Raw genomic sequence first — 22,210 nt, forward strand, 5'->3', positions numbered from 1 at the left:
ACACATATTTATTATCCTTCACAGAAGCAGCCAAGTTAAGCTCTAATTGAGCTTTCATTTCTCTACCTTTCTTTAGGCATGACCTAATGACATCCTTAAACATTTCCTGAGTTGCCTACTTCTCTGTCCAAAGGTGGTGCACCCTCATCTTTTCCTTGAGTTCCTGCAAAAGCTCCCTGCCCAGCCAGGCCGGTCATTTTCCTGGCTAGCTCATTTTTTGTAACAGAGGGACAGGCTGTTCCTGCTCCTTCAAGATTTTTTCCTTGAACTGTGTCCATCCTTCCTGGAATCCTGTGTTTTAAAAGGCTGTTTCCCTTAAAAAAATCATTATCTGATTTGGTGCTCCCAAATCTGTATCCTTAATTGGCTGAAGTCCATTCTTCTTAAGTCCAGTGTAGAAGTTTTGTTGATGCCCCTCCTTCTTTCACAGAATATTTCAAAACTCAATGATTTCATGGCCACTGTACCCCAGGCAGCCTCCAACCACCACATCCCCCAGCAGCCCTTCTCTGTGAACAGCAGGAGACACAGCTTTCCTTGGCAGTGGGAAGAGAAGGAAACGTCTCTAAAGTGCAGCTTGGCAGGTTCAGCCTGGAGGGGAGGAGAAAGAAAAGTCCCTGCCAGGGTAGAATTTTGGTACACGAGGTGTCCCAGCATGAGACTGGACCATGCCATGGCTGAGTGTGCCAGGAGCCGGCAGTCAGTGGGGCCCAGGGATGCTCCAAGGGACTTGGGAGTTTTGCTTCTGACTCCTTGAGCAGCTTCTTCAACCTTCTCTCAGTGCCTGAGGGTCCTGAACTCAGCCCCAAATCCACCCTGGGGTTCATTAAAATACAGAAAGCCTTGGGGGCTCTTTCTCTTCATTCTGTTGTCTTTAAGTCCAAGGCTTGTGCAGCTGCTTGGAGTCACTTTGGAATTCTCTTAAGGAGGAAGATTTGAAAATCCACTGTGTTTTTTATTTTATTTAAATCAAGGCCATATTTTTTTATTTTCTGGCTGAGAGAAGAGGTGACAGAAGCATTCCCCAAGTGATCCTGATGCTGAATGTCTCCTTAGGAGGTCTGGTCAGGGAGAAGAATGAGCCCCTTGTGGGCTGCCCGTTTGGACAAGCTGCTCCTCACCCTGAGCCTCACCATGTCTGACATGGCCCACCTGGGACTGACATCCCAAAACATTGAAAAAATGTATCAATTTTTCTTTATCAATAAATCTAATAAATTAATAAAAATAAAATTTTATTTTTTATAATAATATTATTCTGTATTTTTAAAACCTAATTTTAATATTTATATAAAATAATTGATACATTTTTAGCAACTAAAAACATTATTTGTCTTTGCTCCTAAGTACTACAATTCCCTTCATTAATTAATTGACCACTATTTCTCCCTCTTTATGCTAATTAGTCCTATTTTTAGTCCGTTAATCATCTTTTTTTATCATTTTCACAGACAGGGTAAAAGGGACCACGTTGGGGCCCATGGAAACTTTTCTGGGGAATATTTGGGGCAGTTTTGGGTCTGGGGAGGGAATTTAGAGAGAATTTAGGGGTTCTGGAAGACACTTGGGGGAGCCGGGTGGGCACTTGGAGGGGCACTTAGGGATTCTGTGAGACAATTTGGGGTCCGGGGGAGAACTTGGGGGTCAGGGACGTGAATCTGGGGGCCCTCCGGGGTCCTGGCAGGCACTTGCGGGGCTGTAACGAGGATCGCTGGGCAGCGGGGCATGATGGGAGTTGTAGGCGTCGGTATAATATGGTTTAATGGGGCCCCGGAGAATCACGGGAGTTGTAGACGCAGCTCCAATGGGTTCCGGTGAGTCGCGGGGCATGACGGGAGCTGTAGTCCCGGAAGTGGCTCGGAAGGCGCGTTTGGCGGTGTGGCGAGGCACTTGGAGAACACTTCTGCATCCGAGCCGTGGCTGCAGGTCCTCGGGGAGAATGTATACGGCTCGGGAGCACTTGGGGGGAACCTGGGGAGCTCTAACTGGGCTCTTTATGGCGGGGGGCATGGCAGGAGGTTTGGGCGCGGAACCGTGTTCTGGGATGATGGGAGATGAATTCCCAGCAGTGTCTGGAAGGAGCATCTGTGGGGTTGGGAGGATTCAGGGATCCGGGAACGCTTTGGGGGGTCCTGAACGGGCGCTGAGGGAGCACTCAGGGTTCGTGGAGGGTTTGGGGGAGACTTGTGGGACATATGGGGGGCAATACTGGGGTTCTGGGGAGTGCAGGGCATATTCCCAGTTCCTCACAACCTGGTCTCAATTGCCCCCTGCAGGCTCCTACTCACTGTCAGGACGATCCCAGTATGATATCCCAGTATGATGTCAGTACACAGCCAGTGCAATCTCAGCCACTGCCAGGATGATCCCAGTACAAACCAGTCTCTGCCAGTGCTGCCACTCCTGGGATCCCCCAGCCCTCTCTGTGTTCTCCCCTCCCGCATCTCCCCAGAGGAGCCGCAAGGGTTGGAAGTCCCCAGCCAGGGTCCCCAGCCAGCCCCAGGTTGGATCTGCAGCCCCCAATTTTCCCAGTTTCCCTCTCCTTTTCCCCGGGCCGGGTTCCCTCCATCCCCAGTGGGTGGGAGCAGCGGAGAGCCCCGCGCTGCCCATCCCGACCTGTCCTGGCTCCATCCCCGCTCCTGCTGTGAGCTGTGAGGGGTTCAGGAATGGGGCACCGAGGGTGTCGCTGCTCCTGGGGGAGGAGGAGGAGGGACGGAAGAGGAAGGATGAAGGAGAGCAAGAAGGGATGGAAGTAGGAGAAGGGAGTAGTGTTTGGGAGGAGGTGGAAGAAGGAGGAAGAGGTGGAGCAGGAGGAAGAGGAAGAGGAGAGACAAAGGAGGATCAGGGAAAGGAGAAGGAACCACAAGGTCCAGCACTCCCTGAATTCACAGCCCCCACCCGTGGGATCATCACCCCGCATCCCACAGCTGACCGGGGAGGGGGGGATTGGTCCTGATATCCTGGAGGGTTCCCGGTTTGGGTTTTTTTGTGGGTGATGTTTGAAGAATGAAGAACTCCAAAGCTGTATGCAAAATGCCCCTTGGTGGGACATTGTGGGGTCCTAGTGGCCGCTGCTGGCAGAGGCAGCCTGGAGGAGCAGAGCCCTGTGTCCCCCAGGACCCCAAAGTGGGGAGCCCAGAGAGGGGGAGCGCCACAATTCACGGGACCCTCAACAGCCTGGAGAGGGGCAGGGGGGACTCCTTGGACCCCCTGCACCCCAAAGCAGAGAATAAGGGGAGAAGGGACTCTGAAGCCCCAAAACCCTCCAGCATCCCTAAGTGTTGAGATGGAAACTGTAATTTCTCTTTCTTTTCTTTGCCTCCTTTAGGCTCAATTCTGTGGATACAACTTTTCTCTAGTTTCTCAGCCTTCTTTGGGCTGAATTCTTCTGGGATCCTCCCTCTTGGGGAGTTTCACTTATCTCAGTCTTTATGATTCGAAGTAAACTCTCGAGCTGGTTAGAATCTTGTTTCTTGTGTTTATTGAAGGATCCTTACAAAACTTAACAGGTCTCTCCAGGCTGGTTACAAGGTTAATCTTTGCAATTTGGTGCATTTCTTTCTTCTGATGGTACAAACAAGGCCTTGTGGCACACTTCGTGTCTGATACACAAAATGGCCTCGAACTACGTTCTTTTATCTTTATACCTATTTTTACCCAATTCACAATAGACACGTATATTATTTTTCTTAATGACCCAATGACCCATCACCTCTGTGATGCACTGCGGCATTTTCTATCCAATCACTAACGATTACCCAAAAACCTCCAGGAGAAGAACATGAAGAAGAAAGAAGAAGGGACAAGGGACAACACCCTAAATCCTCCATCTTGTCTCCTGTTCTCTAAACTACTTTTTCACCCAGTGATTTAAGAAACTTTTTAATCTACACACCTACACTTTTAGCTTTTTCTATCTAACTTTAACATTTGTTTTCATGTATCACCATGAAAACATGCTCATGAATTTCATATTATATGAAATTCAGTGTTTTCCTGAATCACAGAACTAAATATTAAAAACAAGGGCACACAGTCTGTATTTCAGACTCCAACATCTGCCCCTCTCTTTAAAAAAAAATAAAAAAAAATCAACCCAAAGCTTTTCTTTGATTACTTTTCAAGAAGGGTTATTTTTCCTTCACTCATGCCTTATGCACCAACAACAGAACTGCTGCTCTGTTCCACAGAGCACTCTACCTTCAGTTTTGAACATTAGTTAACTAACTACTCAAAGCTAGAGAAATAGATCTAGGTTGCTTACTTGACCAGTAGCTTAATTTGTCTAATTGCTCTAAAGTTTCTGCTGAAGCTACTTGAATTGAAAGCTAAGTTGTTATAAATCTCTATCTAAAATTTCAAAAGTCAAACTCTTCACAATCAGGTGTGACTAAGATTGATATAAGATCACACTAAGATGTTGCCTCTTTGTATAGAGCATGATTTGGAATAACATTCATCATCTCATCTTCATTCTGTTTTAACACAGAAAAATTGGATATTATACAAAAATCTGTTTTCACTGAGATAAGGTATACTTTCTTTTGAGTTAACTAAAAGAAGTGATGCAGGTGAAATTGCATCACAAAATGATCAACAAAATGATACAGCTCAAGGGTGATACTTGATTCACCTTCATATTCAAGGACTATCTCTCGTGCAAGATTCTGAATCTTGACACTGTTCACACCATGCTTTAACAAATGAGGTTTTAAAATATCGACTTTCTCACTGTTTCACATGAAACTCAAAGTTCATTGTTCTTGCATGTTGGATCCAAGCTGTTCCGCTGTCAGCTGTGGTCTCGATACAGTTCACGTCAGCGTGCTCGCTCTTCTGCTCTTTGGGCTGTCTGCTTGTCTCTGCAGCTGATGAGTTTCCATGTTCTTTGCTAGGAAGTTACTTTTGCTTTGAACCTGTGAATACACAAACATACACTTTCCTCCAAATTATTAATTGAAATAGATTTTTTAATCTTCTTGCTTCTGAACTTTTGACCAGAACCAAAGAATTCTCTCTCAAATTTGCTTGAGTACTGTTAGAACAATACCTAATAATTGATGGAACTGGCTTCGTAAAAGACTTGTTTAAAAAGGACTGTTCAAGAATTATTTGCAATAGATATAAGATCTTTATGCTTTTTCCAAAAATTTAAGATATATTAGGTTTTTATACTTACGAGGCATAGCCTTGGTTCCCCCCCCTTTTTTTTTTGTAATTAAGGTATTTGGTTTTTTGTTATGAAAATGAAAAACCATCAAAGTAAAACACTTGCACATGTATACACATAGGAAATAACATTTTTACAGAAATAAAAAACTTACTAAGAAGATGCATAATTAATATTATGCGATATTAAACTTACCTGAATAATCTGTAATATGAATTAGTAAATGTACTAAATATATACTCTCATCCCAGAGTCTGCCACAGCTGATAAATCAATGGAAGATTGGAAAATCATGTCCGGATAACAATTTTCCAAGCCCACTGTAAAATCCAGCTGCTATATTAATTCACTAATTGCCAAGTCAAATTGACCTGAATATTGTTTTGATGCAGAAAACTTCTGGGTTTATTGGTAAATTCTCCATCCAGGTAAAGTCAAGGCTTGGCCAGAGCCTTAGGCTTCATCTGGAAAGATGTCTCCTAACTCATTTTCAAAGCAAGGGGTTTAAAAATAACAGCTATAAGATGGTTAAAACACAGCAAACTTTTAAAAGGCATTTGTATAAAGCAAATGACCAGAAGCCTTAGGTACCAGACCAATTAAACCATGCAGCAGTTGGTTTAATCTGAAGCTTCTCTCATGGCAGCTGACTCTTAGCAATGGTACATCTTCTTAAAATTCTGAAAACACTGAAAAATAAGAAAGCTATAACAATAGCAATAACAATATATCAATAATATAACAAAATAACAATAATAATATAACAACAAACAATAGAACTCTCGATAAAGTCAAAGGTGTCACAGACTGCATTCACTTCTGTCCACAAGCAGGTGTTCATCTTCATCTCTTTAGGAAAATAACTATACTTTGCAATTTAAACAAACGTCTTCAATAAAACATAAAGCAATTTAAATTTAAACCTGTTAAAAATTAATTATGATAAAAGGAAGTAACAAAACTTAACATTAAAAAATACTAAAGTTATAACTTAACTTAAAAACACTCAAACTTAAACATAGTGAAATTTAACTTTGCTTAATCTTATTAACACTTAATCTATATTAGATGAAAACACAACTTAATCTTACTCTGTTATTATAAAAAAAGGCAATTAAAAGTTTGGTATACACTTCTTTGAACACAATATAACAGGAACATTGATTCACTATAGAGATTATAGGGATGTAACAAATTTATCATCATTCTGTGTTATCTGGTTTTGAGAATAATTCATAATAATTGTAGATGTTATTAAAAATACCAATTCATAACAAGAATTTGCTTGGTATATGTTTACATTTGTTAGGATTTTTAGAGTGCAGTTTCACTAGAAAAAAAAAAAAACACAGATTTGGTAATTTGCTATTCAGCTTTTGTAGTACTTTTCAGAAACATTAAGTCTAACTTTTTAACTAAAATTCAAAATCCAAATTGATATATATGCCGTTATACATGTTTTTTATAAGAAAAGGACTCACATTAAAATTGCCTAATTATAAAAAAATACCAAGCAAATGGGTAATATATGGTTAACATAATTTTGAAATTACTGAAAACTGTATTGAACTAACTCCACAATACAGTTACTCAAATGAAAGGAAAGGTTAAAAATAAAAGAAACTTGTCATTCAATCCTTTTTCTGTAGGGTTAATCATATGATCTTTTAACTCAATTTTAAAGAAATGCTTCTTGCAGAAACTGTAACTACAGTAATAATGCTTGATGATCACTCCATATGATACAGTATTACATTATCAGTAGATGTATAGTGAAGATAACATTTTCAAAACCTTCATGTATTAGGAATACTGAAACAGAATAAAAATCTTTTAAACTTCTTGGGATGTATAAATATCATTTTCCATGCTATTTTGTAAAAACAAAACCAGCAGATATTATTAGAAATACAACATCTATATATATTTCACTATAAAATATCTATAAACTTTTTGATCTATTTTTGAAGGGACTTCATTCACTAGAGACTTCTTTTTAAATGTCAATCATGATTACAACAATTTGCTGATTTACCAACAATACAATTTGCAAAGTTTCTAATTTTTGAATTGTCCAGTCAAAACTCTCTCTTTTTTATCCCTCTCTGAGATGTCCAGCTTTCTGTTCTTTCTCTTTTGTTTTGCTTTCTGTAGCTTCATCGAAGTTGCTTGAGTTGTTTCATCGGTGGTTGCCATGGCGACAGCATTTCTAGCTGCTGTGTGCTGCCATGTGCTGCTTTTGAATCTGAGAAAAAACTCTAAAAATTTATATTTAGGGAGAAACTCCTTTTCAGGAGATAAATCCCTTTTTGGGTGACTGTTGTTTGTCTCAGAAAACGGACCCACGACCCTGAGATTAAGAGTCTCAGGCTCTACCGACTGAATTAGTCGGGCCGACTTCCCGAACTTTGCCGGCTCGGCTTCAGTGCCGAAACGCGCATGCGCGGCTCGACAGGGACCCCGCCAATCTCCCCTCCGGAGGGCCGGGTCCTCCTCGTCATGGATCGCGGCAGTGCTCTCCCTGCGGGGTGTGCCTTTGGAGCTTTGGCCAGCCCCTTTTCTTTCGCTGTCTGTCTATGGCAGCGTTCTAATATTTTTTTTTTCTAATCTCTTCCCCCTTTGCTCGGGGTCACTCCGCGGCGCGGCCATCCCGCCGTCTCCCGCCGCTCTTTGAAGCCTCTCCTCTTGGACAGCTTCTAACTCCGCCTGATGGGCGGGTATTTTCGGGGTCGCCTGCTGAGTGAATACCCCTGTGTCCCCTCTTGGGCAGACACATCTTTACCAGCCTTTTCTAACATCTCTGTATTATTAAATTCGTCAGAGGGCGGGGTAAGCTCCTTCCCTCGCTCTGGCTCCTCTGACGTGCATGGAGGGTGCAGGGTAGGGGGCTGTTCTAAAGGCGTGGTTTCAGAAACAGCGTGGAACTTTTCTAACTTTTTTTTTCTCCATCCCCCCCCGCGATTTCTTCTAACTGCAATAATTCCAAAAAGACTCTATATAAACCATCATATCTCTCCATGCAATTTTTTTAACCTCTAACAATGTAACAAACTGCTCACTCTGCTTTCTGAAGTAACACAAGCTTCCCCGTGTTCAGTTTTCCCTCGCATTCCTCCCTTGTCCCCCCACGTTCTCTGAAGGGACAGGGACAGGGGTACCACGCCGCTGGGGAATTATCTGGGTTTCCCGTGCTTTCAGAAAGGGCAGTTCATCTCCCCATATTCCCGGGACTCTTATCTCTTTAAACATCATATTTATATTTTCCCCCATATCCTGGGTTTAAACAATCTCTCTTTATAAATATTCAATCCCATTATCTAGACTGTATACAGCTTACCAGACCTGGATATCTTCAGATTACTGACCAGCAGAATCCAATGTTCCGAGTCCAGGGCTCTTGGAAATTCGGAATGTGATAGCAGATGTTTTTCTCCAGACGGATTTCTTTCAGGAACTGGTTGCTGTGATCCTGCAGGTGTTGATTGAAGCTTCTCTGAGTTTTGGTCCTCACACGGGGCACCACTTGTTACCTCTCTCTCTCTTTTCTTTGCCTCCTTTGGGCTCAATTCTCTGTGGATACAACTTTTCTCTAGTCTCCCAGCCTTCTCTGGGCTGAATTCTTCTGGGATCCTCCCTCGTGGGGAGTTCCACTTATCTCAGTCTATATAATTCAAAGTAAACTCTCGAGCTGGTTAGAATCTTGTTTCTCGTGTTTATTGAAGGATCCTTACAGAACTTAACAGGTCTCTCTAGGCTGGTTACAAGGTTAATCTTTGCAATTTGGTACATTTCTTTCTTCTGATGGTACAAACAAGGCCTTGTGGCACACTTCGTGCCTGATACACAAAATGGCCCTGAACTACGCAGTTCTTTTATCTTTATACTTATTTTTATCCAATTAACGATAGACACGTATATTATTTTTCTTAATGACCCAATGACCCATCACCTCTGTGATGCACTGTGGCATTTTCTATCCAATCACTAACTACTACCCAAAAACCTCTAGAAGAAGAACATGAAGAAGAAAGAAGAAGGACAGGAGACAACACCCTAAATCCTCCATCTTGTCTCCTGTTCTCTAAACTACTTTTTCACCCAGTGATTTAAGAAACTTTCTAATCTGCACACCTACCTTTCTTATCTAACTTTAGCATTTGTTTTCATGTATCACCATGAAAACATGCTCATGAATTTCATATTATATGAAATTCAGTGTTTTCCTGAATCACAGAACTAAATATTAAAAACAAGGGCACACAGTCTGTATTTCAGACTCCAACAGAACTCAGCGATTCCGTTCATTGAGGAGCCGCCACCAAAGGACGATGGATGGAACCTCTCCAAGGGCTGTGGAAAAATGGGAAAATTTTCCCTTTTATTCCTGTTAAATTGGGATTTTTGCAAGTCAACCGTTCTGTTCACCGAGGAGCTGCCCAGGTCTAATTTCTGGGGGCTCTGCAGGATCATGGACGGTGCCAATGGCTGTGGAAAAACAGAGGGATTTCTGTTTTAATTCCGTTAAATTTGGGTTTTCTGGAGCTGAAGGGTCCCGTTCATTGAGGTGTTGTCACCACAGGATCATGGATGTGATCATCTGTGGAGAACCAGAGGAATTTTCCATTTCAATCCAGTTAAATATGGGGTTTCTGGAACTCAGTGATTCTATTCATTGAGGAGTTGCCACCAAAGGATGATGGATGGAACCTCAGTGGAAAAGAAGAGGAATTTTCCACTTTAATCTCATTAAAATGGGGATTTTTGGAATGCAAGGGCTCCACTCACTGAGGAGAGGCCGAGGACCCATTTCTCAGGGCTCTGTGGGATCACAGATGGAGTTTGGATTTTAAAATGGACAAATTTTAATCCCATTAAATTGGGATTTTTGGGAGTCAACAATTCTGTTCATTGAGGAGTTGTGACCACAGGGTCATGGATGGAACCTCTGTGGAAAACCAGGAATTTTTCACTTTAATCCCATTAAATTTGGGTTTTCTGGAAACCGACCGTTCTGTTCATTGAGGAGTTGCCGTTGTGGGATCAAAGACGGAGGTTCTCTAAGAGCTGTGGAAAACCAGGAATTTTCCATTTCAATCCTATAAATTGGGCTTTTCTGGAATTCAGTTTTTTTCCCAAGAGTTGGAAAATCTCGGAGGAATTTCCAGGATTTGATCCACGGGGTCTGGAGGTTCTCAGTGGTCAATGGATCCAGGAATGTCCATGGGAATGAAGGATTTAATGGAGAATCTGGAAATGGATGGAGGGGTGGGGGCGGTTCTGGGATGGATTTGGGACTGGAATTTCCCAGGATTTTGGGGAATGTATGAAATATAAAAGTTGTAGAAACAAATATATAAAATGTAAAAATATGAAAGATAAAAATACAGCTATAAACCATGTTATATAGACCTATAAACACAGATAAATATTAATGTAAAAAAGAATATACTACTTATATTTATTTTCTTATAGATTATATATATTATATATTATAACATATACTGTAATATATTTATAAATGCATTAATATATAAATATAATTATATTATAATATAATATAATTTAAAATTAAAATAATTATTTATATAAAATAGAAACAATATGAATAATATTAATATAAAATGCGTATAATTAATATAAATATTAGTACAAACTTTAATAATAATAATTAATATAAAATTAATAATATATAGTTAATATAAAATTAATAAATACATTTATAAATGCATTAATTAATAAATTAGCAATATATTTATAAATGAATTAATATTTATAAATGCATTAATACAAGTACACTATATATATCATACAATATCATATATCATACCTTATATCATATCATTTTATAATATATATTAATATATTTAATCTAATAATACAATTAATTTAATATAATTACTTATATTTATTTTCTTATAGATTATATATATGATACATTATAACATATACTGCAATATATTTATAAATGCATTAATATATAAATATAATTATATTATAATATAATAAATGTTAATATAAAATTTATAAATACATTTATAAATGCATTAATTAATGAATGAGTAATATATTTATAAATGAATTAATATTTATAAATGCATTCATGCAAGTACACTATATATCATATCATACAATATCATATATCATACCTTATATAATTTTATAATATATATTAATATATTTAATATAATAATACAATTAATTTAATATAATTTTGTAATATAAAACTCAATTATAATATATCTTTATATAACATGCAAAGAATTAATTTATTTAATTTAATTTATACATTATTATATTATTGAGAGACCGCCAGCTTTTTCACCACCCTTCACAGAAGTAAACATGAACGCCGTTTATTTCTATTTTTAGCACACTTATATAGGGTTCTACAGGGTCCACTGGCCAAACAAGTTACTATTGGCTAATACACACAGTTTACATTTTTTCTCCTGTACACAAGGATATTGTTTTCCTTTACTCTCTCTTCTGCAGGAAGGTTTCAAGGCCTTTAGCCTTTAATATCACGACTTATTTCAAAGACTGGTTTGTGCAGACGGGCCTTTACTAATATATAAAATATATCAACATTATATATATAATGTGTTTATATATATTTATATATTTGTATAATATTATATATTATATAAATATTCATACATTAATATTTATATTATACAACGTATGTTATACATGTGATATACAACATATGTTGTACATGAGATATACAACGTATGTTATACATGCGATATACAACATATGTTATACATGTGATATACAATGTATGTTATACATGCGATATTCAACATATGTTATACATGTGATATACAATGTATGTTATACATGCGATATACAACGTATGTTATACATGTGATATACAACATATGTTGTACATGTGATATACAACGTATGTTATACATGTGATATACAACGTATGTTATACATGTAATATACAACATATGTTATACATGTGATATACAACGTATGTTATACATGTGATATACAACATATAAGACGTCAAATACAAATACTACAAAAAACATAAAAATAAAAATCGATGATTAAAAAATATAAATTATTACATGCAAAATATTAAACAAATTCTTTTTATATTATTTATTTAATAATCGTAAAATGCAAAAAAAAAATAAATTAAAATGTTTAACAATATTTCGAATATTCACCCAGTTTCGTGCAGTGAAGGAAAAAGAGGGAACAGCACCAACCTGCCACTTCCAGCTCCATCAAGACCTCCTGGGACACATCCTGGAATGACACCTCGCAGCTGTAGGATCCCTGGTCAGAGCTCCGGACGTCCCTCAGGAGCAGGGACACGTTCCCAGCTCGGAATTCCCCGTGGAAAAATTCCGTCCGGCCCCAGTATCGCTCACTGGGCTCCTCTCTCCGGCCCTTTCCGCTGTAGCTGCTCACGGGGATCTGCTGGGATTGGCCACGGAATGTCCAGCGGACGGAGAAATCCTCGGGAATTGGTGCGGATCTCACCTGGCAGGGCAGGACCACCCTATCCCCGATGATTCCAAGGATGGAAATTTTGGGAGGGCCAGGGAATCTACCTGTTTTAGGGCAAAATGGGGCTTGGTTCTGGTTTTCTGCATTGTGTTTTCCATGGAATTCCATCGGGACCGATTGCATCCTCAACAGGAGAGGAGTCCACAGGAAAACAAAAAGAGTGGGGACGTGGTGCTCATGGATTTATCCTTTGACATTTTGAACAATAATTCAATTTCTTGGCTGTTAAAGCATTGGGAAAGCCTGGGAAAAAATAGATGGAAACAGCAAATTCTATCCAAAATAGAAGCTTCAAACCCGGGATTTACCTCCAGAAAATTCCAGGTGGGAACTGCCCGCCCCAGGAGAGGTTACCAGGAAGGTTAGGAATGTGTAGAATTCATCCCTACATGGCCAGATGTGGAAGCTCTCAGATTCCCAAGGATACACGAGGTGTTCCTTGGACATCCCCATTCCCAGAGGCTCTCCCAGCATGGGATTGGGATGCGGGTGATAAAATCATGGAATACCCTGAGCTGGAAGAGGATCCGAGACCAACCCCTGGCCCTGCCCGGGACAATCCCAACAATCCCTGGGAACGTTGTCCCAGTGCTCCGTGAGCTCCAGAATGCCAGCTGCTCCACCCTCTGGAAAAGGAACCTTTTCCAAGTTAAATCCCACATCCTCCTTAGGTTTTAATTCATGTTTCGGAGCAGGAATCGGCCATTTCATGGGAACAGATCCCAGATGGAATTGCCCTCACCTGCAGCCAGGACTGGGAGCAGCACCAGCCACCAGAGCCGGGAATCCATGGATAATCCCGTGAGAGTCCCTCGGGCTCTTCCTGGTAGGAAATGAGGAAAGAATGGAGAGAGAAAAACTCAGAGAGAAACATCAGTGAAATCCCATGGAAAACGGGATTTTCCTTCCCGCGGATCCCCATGTGATTTAAATCCGTTCATTAAATCCTTCCATGGCTTTCCAGAGATTTACAGCGATTCCTCATTCCCCATCACTGAGGAATTCCAAGAGTTTCATGGGATCTTTGAAGATTATTTTGGTATCAGACTTTGGTGGGGTTTTGATAATATTTTGATGTCAGATTCTTATATCAAATTTTAATATTGGATTTTGAGATTATATTTTAATACTAAATTTTAAGTGTATTTTGACATTATATTTCAATTAAATTTTTGATATTATATATTAAAATTAGATAAAATTATTAATATTAGATCATTAATTTAATAATGTATTATATTTGTATATCATATTTCAATATTATACTTTTATAAAATAGTTTGATACAATATTTTTATGTAATTATAACATAATTTAATTATAAATTATAATTTATAGATTATATATAAATTATAACGTTTTTATTAAATGAATTTAATATTATTTTATTATATTTGGATATTATATTTAGAGATTCAGATATTTTGATATGTATTTATAATATGCATTTTATTAAATTACAAATATCCTAATTCTATTTGGATATATTTAAATATTTTCTCTTTTAATTAGATTTTAATGTTATGTTTTAATATATTTTAATACCGTATCTTATAGGTTTAAGCTATATTCAATTATAAAAGATATAATATTAAGATCAGAATAGTATATTTTAATATTATATTGTTATATTTTAATATTAAATTTTAACATTGTACTTTGATACCATATTTTATATGGTAACATATTCAATCATGAATATTATAATGTTAATTTAGAATTGTATCATATTTTGATAATATATTTCAATATTGTACTTTAAGTTAATATTTTAATTTTATATTTTCCTCTTAGTAGAATAATAAATTCTTATTGAATTTTTTTGGATATTATATTTTAATTTTATATTTTAAAATTGTATTTTGATACCATATGTTATATTGTAATTATATTATTTTATCAATATTATATTAATACTGTATTATTGTATTTGTTATTATAATTTGATGCCATCTTTTATAATATACCTCCACATTCCATTCAAGTATTAATATTATAGTATTAATTTAATCTAATATTATTATATTTGGATATTATATTTCAGTGTTATATTTTGATATATTTTAATGTTATATTTTAATACTATGATTTGGTATATTTTAATACTATCTTCAATAATTGATTTTGCTATTACATTTTGCTATTAGATTTTATATAATATTTTTCTAATGCTTTGAGGTTTTATTCTGATATTATTTTGATATACTTTAATATTATATTTCAATACAATATTCTTATATATTTTAAATACTCTATTTCTAAAGTTATATTTCAAGATTATTTTTAATATTCTATTTTAGAATTTATTCTATTTATATTATATTAAGTTTTATATTCTCATACTGTATTTCAGGATGATATTTGATATTATATTTTAATACTTTATTTTGATGTATTTTGATGTATTTTGAGATTATATTTTGATATTATAATTTAACATTATGTTTTGTAATTGTATTTTGTTATTTTAATATATATTTATTTAAAATAAACTTATTTAAAAGAAATAAATTTTAAAAGAAATAAATTATATTTAAAAGAAGTATTTAAAAGAAATAAATGATAAATATATATTATTATTTTATTAGAATTACTGTATTTATTATATAAGAAAATAATTTATGTATATCTATATAAATATTTATTTAATAAATAATATACACTATAATTATTATACTTTAATAGTTAATAATAATTTATAATAATTACAGTTGGTTTATAGGGTAATAATACATAATGTAATAATTATATATATATTATATATATATTATATAAATTATATTTAACTATAATGATATGACATATATTTTATCATAATAAATATAATAATTGAATTTTATATTTCAATATAATATTTTGATTTACAATTTTATATGGTAAAAAATTTCAACAACCAACAGATTCCCAGGAGCAGCAGGATCTTGATCCTGCTGTGTTAAAGGGAATTCTGGCTCCACAGATTTCCTGCTCTGGGTGAATATAAATGATCAAATTGAGCAGCAAACTGGGATTTAATTGAGATTTAACCCCGGGTTCTTAGGATTTCCTGTGTTTTCTCCCATGTCTCAAATCCCAGATAATCCCATGGGAGAGGAATTCCCACAAGAAAAGTCTGGTTACGCCCAGCATTCCTCCCAAACCATGAAAACAATCCATCTATTCCTGCTAAATTAATTTATCCCAGTTCAATTAATTAATCCTGGTTAATCCAGGGGTTTTTTTTTCCAACGGGGAATTCTGTACCTGAGCAGGGAAGGACCCAACGGCTCCCTCGGGATGGGGTTGGGATCAACCTTTGTCCTGGGATTTACGGTCGCTGGAAGCCGGGATTTGCATTTTCCAGAGGGGGTTGGAGCTCGGGAAAAACATCAGGAAAATCCCATTCTGCTTCCTGAGTCATCTTCCACCGAGCTGGGAGAGGTCGAGATGTTCCTCCTCATCCTCCCGTGGGAAAACATTCCCTGTTCCACCGGGGTTTCGTGGGAAAAAGGGTTCCATGGACCAAAAATTCGGGGGAAAAAGGGAAATCCCAGTGGTGGGACAAAATCATGTTCGGTTTGGGATTTCTTTTTCCCTAGGAATGGTGTTGGGTGTTTTTTTGGGGCAGGGTTATCCTGGTTTTCTTCCTTTTTGTCGTGGAAATTCCAAGCTTAGTTTGGGATTATTCCATTTATTTTTGGAGTGGGAGGAGGTGGTGGAGTTTTTGGGGCAAAGCTTTTCCTGGTGTTTTTCCTCCTGCTTTTGTAATGGAAAAATTTTTTGATGGCAATCTGTTGATTAATTAAACCATGAGATCTATTTTAAAAAGTTATAAAATGCCATGCAATAAAATGCAATAAAACAAAATAATAAAAATAAAACAAATAAAAATTCCTTGATTTATCTTGAAAAAAAGGAGAAGGAAAAGGCAGAAAAGATTCCACACCTGGAAGAAATTCCTCCCTGTGAGGGTGGTGAGGCCAAGACACAGTTTTCCCAGAAAAGTTTTTGGATTATGTTTGGAATATTTTTTGGAATATGTTTGGAATATTTTTGAGGAAAAACCCCACAATCAGAAATCAGGTGGCTTCAATCCTCCACCCGGAGCCAGAACTCAGTATTCCATCAATCCCATGGATTTATAGGATGGTGTCCAGTGTGGAGAAAATATTCAGGAGAAACCAGTCTTGATTTTCCTTGGATTGGGAAAGTCACTGGAATTCCAGGACATCCATCCAGGATGTCAAAAAACCACAATGTTTATCCAAGGAAACCCAGATTCCTTGGAAACCTCGTTGGTTTTGGGTCCTGGCCTTGTTTGATCCCACCTGGGATCACCACAAATCCTGAAATTTTGCCTTGTTCATTAGTCCTGAAGGACAGGAATCTTGTAAATCCAATTATTTTCCAGCTCCCTGCGCAACCTGACTCTCTCCCGGTCCCTAATCCAGAACAAAACTGGTGTGGGGATAAACAAATCTGGAAAATTTTGGAACCTTAAAGATCTAAATCCCACAATTTTTCGATATCCGTGGATTCCAACCCGGTCTCTGTCTTGTGCTGTCCCAGTTTTAACTCCGAGTCATCCCGGTGGTACGATCCACCCCCAGTTTGGGATTCTTCACCTCCCATTCCTGAGGTTTTTTTAACTGTGGGAAAACCAGGCTGGAAAAGGAGCTGCCGTGTGCTGAGGATTTGAAACCTTTTCCTGCTGCCCTTTGGATCAAGGTGTGCCACAAACGGAATCTTTGGAATTTCCCGATTCCAGGCTGTTGGGATTGGTTGGAATGTTGCACCTGAGAGAGAAAAAAAAAAAGTTTTTTGTGGTCAAAGTCCCTTTTTAAAACCGGTAAGGTTTGGTGCAGGGGTTCCTGGAGTCTGTTCCCTCACAGATGTGGAAAAGATTCATGTCCAGGGAATACAAAAATTCCTCAATTCCTTAACCCACGTGGAATTCAACAGGGATATTCCAAATCTGGCTGTTCAGGCAAGTTTGGCTTGGTTAGAAATGTCCATGATGAGAGTTTTCGGGAGAATACTGAGCTGGGGGGTTGTTACTGATATTCAAATGATACAAATTTTTTTTTGCCTCAATGGAAAATCCTGTTATTTGCGGATGATGTCAAGTCAGGTTGTTAATGATCATTTTAAGTCAATTTCTTTGCTGCCTAATTGAGTGAATTAAACAATCTGCCCTTGCCTAAATCTGATTTATAATTGGGATTTTGGTCCTTTATTAGGGGAATCAGTCACGGAATTGTTGGAATGGCTAATGGAATTTATTTTCTCTTTCCCAGTTTGAATAAATTTTTAGTTTAGTTTGGAGAGATTTTACCTTTATTTGAAGGAGCATAAACCAGAAATTAATTAAAAAAAAAAAAAAACAAAATCAAAACCAAGATGGAAATGGCTCCAGAGCTGTTAACTTTTCCGATTCTTCTGTTGTTCATTTGAATTCTTGGGAAAGGGAATTTCCCCTTGGGTTAATGATTGAACAGAAACATCAGTGCTCAAAAACCGGTCTGGAATCCCAGAATCCCAATCCCAACTTTCGTTTCCGTCTCTTTCCTTCCCCATGCTTGTCTTTTGGAAAATTCCATGATTTTATTTCCTCAGGCACGTGGAGCTGGACATGGATTTGCCTCCACAGGGATGGGAGCTCGAGTGCCAAAAACTCTTGCAGAACAACCGAGGCTCCAGGCTGGAGGAGAGGAGCGGGAAGTCTGAGAAATATCCCTTCCAAATGTGGGATATTCCATGATTTTATCACCCAGGTCCCATCTGTAAATTTTCTCTATCAAGTCTTTTTTCTGTTTCTTTATTTCTGCTGCATCTCTTCTGTATTTTTCTTTTTGTTCTTGGATTTCTCAGCCTCCTTTGGACTGAATTCTTTTGGGATCCTCCCTTGTGGGGAGCTCTGCTTATCTCAGTTCTTACGATTCGAAGAAAACTCCCGAGCTTGTTAGAATCTTGTTTCTCGTGTTTATTAACAGGTGATCACAAAACTTAACTGGTTTTTCCAGGCTGGTTACAAGGTTAATCTTTGCAATTTGGTACATTTCTTTCTTCTGATGGTACAAACAAGGCCTTGTGGCACACTTCGTGTCTGATACACAAAATGGCCCTGAACTACGCAGTTCTTTTATCTTTATACTTATTTTTATCCAATTAACAATAGACACGTATATTATTTTTCTTAATGACCCAATGACCCATCACCTCTGTGATGCACTGCAGCATTTTCTATCCAATCACTCACTATTACCCAAAAACCTCTAGGAGAAGAACATGAAGAAGAAAGAAGGACAAGAGACAACACCCTAAATTCTCCATCTTGTCTCCTGTTCTCTAAACTAACTTTTTCACCCAGTGATTTAAAAAAACTTTCTAATTTTCACACTTACACTTTTAGCTTTTTTCATCTACCTTTAACATTTGTTTTCATGTATCACCATGAAACCATGCTCATGAATTTCATATTATATGAAATTCAGTGTTTTTCTAGATCTTATAACTAAGTATCAGAAACAAGGGCACACACTCTGTATTCCAGACTCCAACACCATCTGCCAATTCCATGCCAGGAGAACCTCAGGGAATCAAAGAGGGATGTCCAAGGAGCTCTGTCCTGCCCAAGGAAAAGGGAGGTGGAAAGAGGGGCTGGGAAGTTGGGAAAGGCCCCGAGGGGCTCATCCCAGAGAAAAACGAGGTTCCAGGAGAACCTTCTGTTTCCTCACAATTCCGGATGGTGCAGCCAGGGACAGGTCGGGATCAAATCCCAGGGAACAAGGGTCGGGATAAGAGGAGATCACTCAGGCTCTGCCAAGGACGGTCAGGCTGGTTACCAGGAGGGATTTCTTCCTGGAAAGGCTTGGAAGGGGATGTCCAGGTGATAGTAAAAGGCCTTAAAATCTTCAAAAATTCGGGGACTTAGAAAGAAAGTTAAGTTTGGAAAGCCCTGGGAAAAGCAGGCCCTGGAAATGTTAGGCCTTGTGCTTGCTAAAGACCAGGTCAAGCTGCACCTGTGTAGTCAGTATATGATAAATGATACAATTGTTAGATGTGATTAGACATAATTATTGTTTAGAGAACATGAGGAACAATGTTAGGGGGCTGGGGGGGATCAAGAGAAATTCATGCTTGGGTAAAAACAATGCATACAATAGAACAATGTAAGTTTAATAATTAATATGTAAGTTGCATAACGATAGAGTATAAAATATGTTCAACTCGAAAACCCGGATCAGGTCAGATTTGGGTATGTGTACCCCTGACACCCAGAGCTCTTTAAATAAAGCACCTTCATATAACCATTTGTGGTTGTGTGTGTTCCTGAACGCTAACACAGGGAATGGTGGAGTTGTCACCCCTGGAGGTGTCCAAGGAAAGACTGTAGGTGGCACTTGGAGCTCTGGGCTGGTGACACGGTGGGGATTGGGCACACGTTGAACTCAGTGACCTTGGAAGCTTTTTCCAGCCCCAATGATCCTGACTGGATGGGCCTGGAATGACCATTTGAAAGCCAACTTGTGTTCCTTAGGAATTCTGCCTCAGTTTCTCTCCTGACTGAGGTTATCCACATCCCATTGGGCTTGGATTTAATCTGGGAATCACAGCTCAGTTCCTTGAATGTCCTTAGAAACAGCTGATCCTGGCATTTTCCTGATTTCCCTCAAAGGGGCTGAAACACCTCAGAGGATTTCCCCATAAATGGAGAGAAATCTACGGCTCCGGCTTGCTTCCCTCTTCCCGTTGTGTCTCTGTGCTTGGCAGGAGCCTGGTGAGATTTTCCCTGGATATTTGGGTTATTGATGCCTTCCCGAGCTGCAGAACGATGGGATCCAGATTCCGGCCAGCAGTGACTCTTTGCCATCTCTGTTTTCCTACAGTTGATTCTCCGGGTTATTGGTAAATTCTGGTTCTGTCCCAATCCCCATTTTATTTTGGAAGGGAATTAGCTTCTAGGTGAAATCTCTTTGTTTTCCCAGCTCATTTTTCTGACTTCCCCACATCCCAGTTTCCCATAGGAAGCGCTGATGGGAACTTGAATAACAAGTTCAAACGCCATGAAAACTCTCTTCCAACCCAACCCATTCCAGGGCTGGGTGACCCTGGGATTTTTCCATCTCTCTCTCTCCTTGCAGGGCAAGATAACAACTTTGCCATCAGAATTATCAGAACCTGCCCTGTCAGTTATGAGGCAGAATAATCCCGGAGAGAATTCATGCACAGTGGTTCTTCGACAGAAACTCCACAAGAAAACAAGATGGTCACAACCGGCAAAACCATCACAATCAAGTTCTGGATTCCCATCGGAATTTCACCAGCAAAATGTGTCTCTTTTCCTGAAGAACATCCATCCACTGGAGAAAGGGAAATACACCTGCAGACCCTTCTTCAGGTACTGGTATTGTTAGCGTTCAGGAACACACATAATCACAAGTGATTATATGCAGGTGCTTTATTAAGAGATCTGGGTGTCAGGGGTACACATATCCAAATCTGACCCATCTTGGTTTTGAACTGAACATGTTTTATACTCTAGCATTATATAACTTACATATTAATTATTAAACTTACATTGTTCTATTGTATGCATTGTTTTTACCCAAGCATGGATTTCTCGTGATCCCCCCAGCCCCCTAACATTGTTCCTCGTGTTCTTTAAACAATAATTATATCCAGTCATATCTAACAATTGTATCATGATCATCTACTGATTACACAGGTGCAGTTTGACCTGATCTTTAGCAAGTACAAGGCCTAACATTTCTCAGGGCCAACTTTTCCCAGGGCTTTCCAAACCTAACTTTCTTTCTAAGTCTCCGAATTTTCTAAGATTTTAAAACCTTTTACTATCAGTATAATGAGGTCGAGGTGGACCTGGATGTGGTAGGTGGGTGCAAGGGATGAAATTCCTTCTTTTCCCCATAAAACCAGAGGCATCTCCGGGGATTTTCCCTAGATTTTTGGGTTATTGATATTTGTCAACATTTAAAAATAAACTGGCTGGAGAAATGAACTCCTCTTACTCAAGAGACATTGCAGGTTGGAGTTACAATTTACAAAAGAAAATGACAATATATACAATGATCTAGAGAAGCCTGGTTTTAACCCACAAAGGCAGAGTATAACCTGGCACCATGGTGTCCTGATGGGACACTTGGGGTTGGGTTTTTTTTCCCCCTTGGACTGAGACTGATGAGAGGCAGTTTTCTCTTGTTCAGGCTTGGTAGTTTCTTCTTCTTTTATTTACATTAAATTTATTTTTTGCATTTTACTTTTTTTTTTTTTATTTACATGCATACAATGTACAAGGAGCTACGTGCGCTAAGACAGAAAGGTGTAAATTGGCTAATAAAGAACTTTTTCCAGGTTTTTTATATGTCTATTTATCTAATTAACAAATGTCAAGTAAATTATTTATCTTACTGACCCAATGACCCAACACCTGTGTGCTGTATTGCGGCATTTTCCATCCAATCACCAACTACTACCCAAAAACCTCTAGAAGAAGAAGAAGATAAAGAAGAA

At 38.2% G+C, this 22,210-nt stretch overlaps 1 long non-coding RNA gene and 1 pseudogene across 1 annotated transcript; one reads left to right on the forward strand and one right to left on the reverse strand.

Moving 5' to 3' along the window:
• LOC131589891 (zinc finger protein 850-like) overlaps nucleotides 1–22,210 on the reverse strand; it is a 480,942-nt pseudogene that overhangs the window by 241,144 nt on the left and 217,588 nt on the right.
• LOC131589910 (uncharacterized) lies at nucleotides 1,856–3,406 on the forward strand. The gene is made up of 3 exons (XR_009279879.1): nucleotides 1,856–1,926; nucleotides 2,277–2,503; nucleotides 3,329–3,406. It is a non-coding gene; the product is annotated as an uncharacterized LOC131589910 (long non-coding RNA).

The sequence above is a fragment of the Poecile atricapillus genome, chromosome 30, assembly GCF_030490865.1.
Source record: "Poecile atricapillus isolate bPoeAtr1 chromosome 30, bPoeAtr1.hap1, whole genome shotgun sequence".
Taxonomy (NCBI): Eukaryota; Metazoa; Chordata; class Aves; order Passeriformes; family Paridae; genus Poecile; species Poecile atricapillus.